Below are 7,015 nucleotides of genomic sequence, written 5' to 3' on the forward strand. Positions count from 1 at the left end.
GGATTCACGGAGGGGGAAAAGAGGAGGAGGGGCCCGGCCACCTCTCCTAGTCCTAATAGGACTAGGGGAAGGGGGAGGCGCGCAGCCCATGTAGGGCTGCCTCTTCTCTTTTCCACTAAGGCCCATCATGGCCCATTTAGCTCCCGGGGGGTTCCGGTAACCTTCCCGGTACTCCGGTAAAATCCCGATTTCACCCGGAACACTTCCGATATCCAAACATAGGCTTCCAATATATCAATCTTTACGTCTCGACCATTTCGAGACTCTTCGTCATGTCCGTGATCACATCCGGGACTCCGAATAACCTTCGTTACATCAAAATGCATAAACTCATAATATAAATGTCATCGTAACCTTAAGCGTGCGGACCCTACGGGTTCGAGAACAATGTAGACATGACCGAGATACGTCTCCGGTCAATAACCAATAGCGGGACCTGGATGCCCATATTGGCTCCTACATATTCTACGAAGATCTTTATCGGTCAGACCGCATAACAACATACGTTGTTCCCTTTGTCATCGGTATGTTACTTGCCCGAGATTTGATCGTCGGTATCCAATACCTAGTTCAATCTCGTTACCGGCAAGTCTCTTTACTCGTTCTGTAATACATCATCTCACAACTAACATATTAGTTGTAATGCTTGCAAGGCTTATGTGATGTGCATTACCGAGAGGGCCCAAAGATACCCCTCCGACAATCGGAGTGACAAAACCTAATCTCGAAATACGCCAACCCAACATGTACCTTTGGAGACACCTGTAATGCTCCTTTATAATCACCCAGTTACGTTGTGACGTTTGGTAGCACCCAAAGTGTTCCTCCAGCAAACGGGAGTTGCATAATCTCATACTTATAGGAACATGTATAAGTCATGAAGAATGCAATAGCAACATACCAAACGATCGAGTGCTAAGCTAATGGAATGGGTCATGTCAATCAGATCATTCAACCAATGATGTGACCTCGTTAATCAAATGACAACACTTTGTTCATGGTTAGGAAACATAACCATCTTTGATTAACGAGCTAGTCAAGTAGAGGCATACTAGTGACACTAAGTTTTTCTATGTATTCACACATGTATTATGTTTCCGGTTAATACAATTCTAGCATGAATAATAAACATTTATCATGATATAAGGAAATAAATAATAACTTTATTATTGCCTCCAGGGCATATTTCCTTCAGTCTTCCACTTGCACTAGAGTCAATAATCTAGATTACACTGTAATGATTCTAACACCCATGGAGCCTTGGTGCTAATCATGTTTTGCTCGTGGAAGAGGCTTAGTCAACGGGTCTGCAACATTCAGATCCGTATGTATCTTGCAAATCTCTATGTCTCCCACCTGGACTAGATCCCGGATGGAATTGAAGCGTCTCTTGATGTGCTTGGTTCTCTTGTGAAATCTGGATTCCTTTGCCAAGGCAATTGCCCCAGTATTGTCACAAAAGATTTTCATTGGACCCGATGCACTAGGTATGACACCTAGATCAGATATGAACTCCTTCATCCAGACTCCTTCGTTCGCTGCTTCCGAAGCAGCTATGTACTCCGCTTCACATGTAGATCCCGCTACGACGCTTTGTTTAGAACTGCACCAACTGACAGCTCCACCGTTCAATGTAAACACATATCCGGTTTGCGATTTAGAATCGTCCGGATCAGTGTCAAAACTTGCATCAACGTAACCTTTTACGATGAGCTCTTTGCCACCTCCATATACGAGAAACATATCCTTAGTCCTTTTCAGGTATTTCAGGATGTTCTTGACCGCTGTCCAGTGATCCACTCCTGGATTACTTTGGTACCTCCCTGCTAGACTTATAGCAAGGCACACATCAGGTCTGGTACACAGCATTGCATACATGATAGATCCTATCACTGATGCATAGGGAACATCTTTCATATTCTCTCTATCTTCTGCAGTGGTCGGGCATTGAGTCTTACTCAATTTCACACCTTGTAACACAGGCAAGAACCCTTTCTTTGCTTGATCCATTTTGAACTTCTTCAAAATCTTGTCAAGGTATGTTGTTTGTGAAAGTCCAATTAAGCTTTTTGATCTATCTCTATAGATCTTTATGCCTAATATGTAAGCAGCTTCACCGAGGTCTTTCATTGAAAAACTCTTATTCAAGTATCCCTTTATGCTATCCAGAAATCCTATATCATTTCCAATTAATAATATGTCATCCACATATAATATCAGAAATGCTACAGATCTCCCACTCACTTTCTTGTAAATACAGGCTTCTCCAAAAGTCTGTATAAAACCAAATGCTTTGATCACACTATCAAAGCGTTTATTCCAACTCCGAGAGGCTTGCACCAGTCCATAAATGGATCGCTAGAGCTTGCACACTTTGTTAGCTCCCTTTGGATCGACAAAACCTTCCAGTTGCATCATATACAACTCTTCTTCCAGAAATCCATTCAGGAATGCAGTTTTGACATCCATCTGCCAAATTTCATAATCATAAAATGCGGCAATTGCTAACATGATTCGGACAGACTTAAGCATCTCTACGGGTGAGAAGGTCTTATTGTAGTCAATCCCTTGAACTTGCCAAAAACCTTTCGCGACAAGTCGAGCTTTGTAGACAGTAACATTACCATCAGCGTCAGTCTTCTTCTTAAAGATCCATTTGTTCTCAATTGCTTGCCGATCATCGGGCAAGTCAACCAAACTCCATACTTTGTTCTCATACATGGATCCCATCTCAGATTTCATGGCTTCAAGCCACTTTGCGGAATCTGGGCTCACCATTGCTTCTTCATAGTTCGTAGTTTCATCATGATCTAGTAGCATGACTTCCAGAATAGGATTACCGTACCACTCTGGCGCGGATCTTACTCTGGTTGATCTACGAGGTTCAGTAGTATCTTGATCTGAAGTTTCATGATCATTATCATTAGCTTCCTCACTAACTGGTGTAGGTGTCACTGAAACAGTTTTCTGTGATGTACTACTTTCCAGTAAGGGAGCACGTACAGTTACCTCGTCAAGTTCTACTTTCCTCCCACTCACTTCTTTCGAGAGAAACTCCTTCTCTAGAAAGGATCCATTCTTAGCAACGAATGTCTTGCCTTCAGATCTGTGATAGAAGGTGTACCCAACAGTCTCCTTTGGGTATCCTATGAAGACACATTTCTCCGATTTGGGTTCGAGCTTATCAGGTTGAAGGTTTTTCACATAAGCATCGCAGCCCCAAACTTTAAGAAACGACAACTTTCGTTTCTTGCCAAACCATAGTTCATAAGGTGTCGTCTCAACGGATTTTGATGGTGCCCTATTTAACGTGAATGCGGCTGTCTCTAGAGCGTATCCCCAAAACGATAGCGGTAAATCAGTAAGAGACATCATAGATCGCTCCATATCTAGTAAAGTACGATTACGACGTTCGGACACACCATTACGCTGTGGTGTTCCGGGTGGCGTGAGTTGCGAAACTATTCCATAGTTTTTCAAATGTACACCAAACTCGTAACTCAAATATTCTCCTCCACGATCAGATCGTGGAAACTTTATTTTCTTGTTACGATGATTTTCAACTTCACTCTGAAATTCTTTGAACTTTTCAAATGTTTCAGACTTATGTTTCATTAAGTAGATATACCCATATCTGCTTAAATCATCTGTGAAGGTGAGAAAATAACAATATCCGCCACGAGCCTCAATATTCATCGGACCACATACATCGGTATGTATGATTTCCAACAAATCTGTTGCTCTCTCCATAGTACCGGAGAACGGTGTTTTAGTCATCTTGCCCATGAGGCACGGTTCGCAAGTACCAAGTGATTCATAATCAAGTGGTTCCAAAAGTCCATCAGTATGGAGTTTCTTCATGCGCTTTACACCGATATGACCTAAACGACAGTGCCACAAATAAGTTGCACTTTCATTATCAACTCTGCATCTTTTGGCTTCAACATTATGAATATGTGTATTACTACTATCGAGATTCAATAAGAATAGACCACTCTTCAAGGGTGCATGACCATAAAAGATATTACTCATATAAATAGAACAACCATTATTCTCTGATTTAAATGAATAACCGTCTCGCATTAAACAAGATCCAGATATAATGTTCATGCTCAACGCTGGCACCAAATAACAATTATTTAGGTCTAATACTAATCCCGAAGGTAGATGTAGAGGTAGCGTGCCGACCGCGATCACATCGACTTTGGAACCGTTTCCCACGCGCATCGTCACCTCGTCCTTTGCCAGTGCCCGCTTATTCCGTAGTCCCTGTTTTGAGTTGCAAATATTAGCAACAGAACCAGTATCAAATACCCAGGTGCTAGTGCGAGCTCTAGTAAGGTACACATCAATAACATGTATATCACATATACCTTTGTTCACCTTGCCATCCTTCTTATCTGCCAAATACTTGGGGCAGTTCCGCTTCCAGTGACCAGTCTGCTTGCAGTAGAAGCACTCAGTTTCAGGCTTCGGTCCAGACTTGGGTTTCTTCTCTTGAGCAGCAACTGGCTTGCCGTTCTTCTTGAAGTTCCCCTTCTTCTTTCCTTTGCCCTTTTTCTTGAAACTAGTGGTTTTGTTAACCATCAACACTTGATGCTCCTTCTTGATTTGTACCTCCGCAGCTTTCAGCATTGCGAAGAGCTCGGGAATAGTCTTGTTCATCCCTTGCATATTATAGTTCATCATGAAGCTCTTGTAGCTTGGTGGCAGTGATTGAAGAATTCTGTCAATGACGCAATCATCTGGAAGATTAACTCCCAATTGAATCAAGTGATTATTATACCCAGACATTTTGAGTATATGCTCACTGACAGAACTGTTCTCCTCCATCTTGCAGCTATAGAACTTATTGGAGACTTCATATCTCTCAATCCAGGCATTTGCTTGAAATATTAACTTCAACTCCTGGAACATCTCATATGCTCCATGACGTTCAAAACGTCGTTGAAGTCCCGATTCTAAGCCGTAAAGCATGGCACACTGAACTATCGAGTAGTCATCAGCTTTGCTCTGCCAGACGTTCATAACATCCGGCGTTGCTCCTGCAGCAGGCCTGGCACCCAGCGGTGCTTCCAGGACGTAATTCTTCTATGCAGCAATGAGGATAATCCTGAAGTTACGGACCCAGTCCGTGTAATTGCTACCATCATTTTTCAACTTTGCTTTCTCAAGGAACACATTAAAATTCAACAGAACAACAGCACGAGCCATCTATCTACAATCAACATAAACAAGCAAGATACTATTAGGTACTAAGTTCATGATAAATTTAAGTTCAATTAATCATATTACTTAAGAACTCCCACTTAGACAGACATCCCTCTAATCTTCTAAGTGATCACGTGATCCAAATCAACTAAACCCTAACTGATCATCACGTGAGATGGAGTAGTTTTCAATGGTGAACATCGTTATGTTGATCATATCTACTATATGATTCACGCTCGACCTTTCGGTCTCCGTGTTCCGAGGCCATATCTGCATATGCTAGGCTCGTCAAGTTTAACTTGAGTATTCTGCGTGTGCAAAAACTGGCTTGCACCCGTTGTAGATGGACGTAGAGCTTATCACACCCGATCATCACGTGGTGTCTGGGCACGACGAACTTTGGCAACGGTGCATACTCAGGGAGAACACTTCTTGATAATTTAGTGAGAGATCATCTTATAATGCTACCGTCAAACAAAGCAAGATAAGATGCATAAAAAGATAAACATCACATGCAATCAATATAAGTGATATGATATGGCCATCATCATCTTGTGCTTGTGATCTCCATCTCCGAAGCAACGTCATGATCACCATCGTCACCGGCGCGACACCTTGATCTCCATCGTAGCATCGTTGTCGTCTCGCCAATCTTATGCTTCCACGACTATCACTACCGTTTAGTAATAAAGTAAAGCATTACATCGCGATTGCATTGCATACAATAAAGCGACAACCATATGGCTCCTGCCAGTTGCCGATAACTCGGTTACAAAACATGATCATCTCATACAATAAAATTCAGCATCATGCCTTGACCATATCACATCACAACATGCCCTGCAAAAACAAGTTAGACGTCCTCTACTTTGTTGTTGCAAGTTTTACGTGGCTGCTATGGGCTTAAGCAAGAACCAATCTCACCTACGCATCAAAACCACAACGATAGTTTGTCAAATAGACTCCGATTTAACCTTCGCAAGGACTGGGCGTAGCCACACTTGGTTCAACTAAAGTTGGAGAGACAGTCGCCCGCAAGCCACCTATGTGCAAAGCACGTCGGGGGAACCGGTCTCGCGTAAGCGTACGCGTAATGTTGGTCCGGGTCGTCTCGTCCAACAATGCCGTCGAACCAAAGTATGACATGCTGGTAGGCAGTATGACTTATATCGCCCACAACTCACTTGTGTTCTACTCGTGCATATAACATCAACATAAATAACCTAGGCTCGGATGCCACTGTTGGGTTTCGTAGTAATTTCAAAAAATTTCCTACGCACACGCAAGATCATGTGATGCATAGCAACGAGGGGGAGAGTGTTGTCTACGTACCCACGCAGACCAACTGCGGAAGCGTTGACGCAACGTAGAGGAAGTAGTCGTACGTCTTCACGATCCAACAGATCAAGTACCGAAACTACGGCACCTCCGAGTTCGAGCACACATTCAGCCCGATGACGATCCCCGGACTCCGATCCAGCAAAGTATCAGGGAAGAGTTCCGTCAGCACGACGGCGTGGTGACGATCTTGATGCACTACAGCAGCAGGGCTTCGCCTAAACTCCGCTACAGTATTATCGAGGAATATGGTGGCTGGGGGCACCGCACACGGCTAAGGAATAGATCACGTGGATCAACTTGTGTGTTCTAGGGTGCCTCTACCTCAGTATATAAAGGACTAGAGGGGGGAGGCTGGCCGGCCAAGCTTGGCGCGCCAGGAGAGTCCTACTTCCTCTGGGAGTAGGATTCCCCCCCCCCCCCAATCCTAGTTGGAATAGGATTCGCGGAGGGGGAAAAGAGGAGG

The sequence above is a fragment of the Triticum dicoccoides genome, chromosome 3A (genome assembly GCF_002162155.2).
Source record: "Triticum dicoccoides isolate Atlit2015 ecotype Zavitan chromosome 3A, WEW_v2.0, whole genome shotgun sequence".
Lineage (NCBI taxonomy): Eukaryota > Viridiplantae > Streptophyta > Magnoliopsida > Poales > Poaceae > Triticum > Triticum dicoccoides.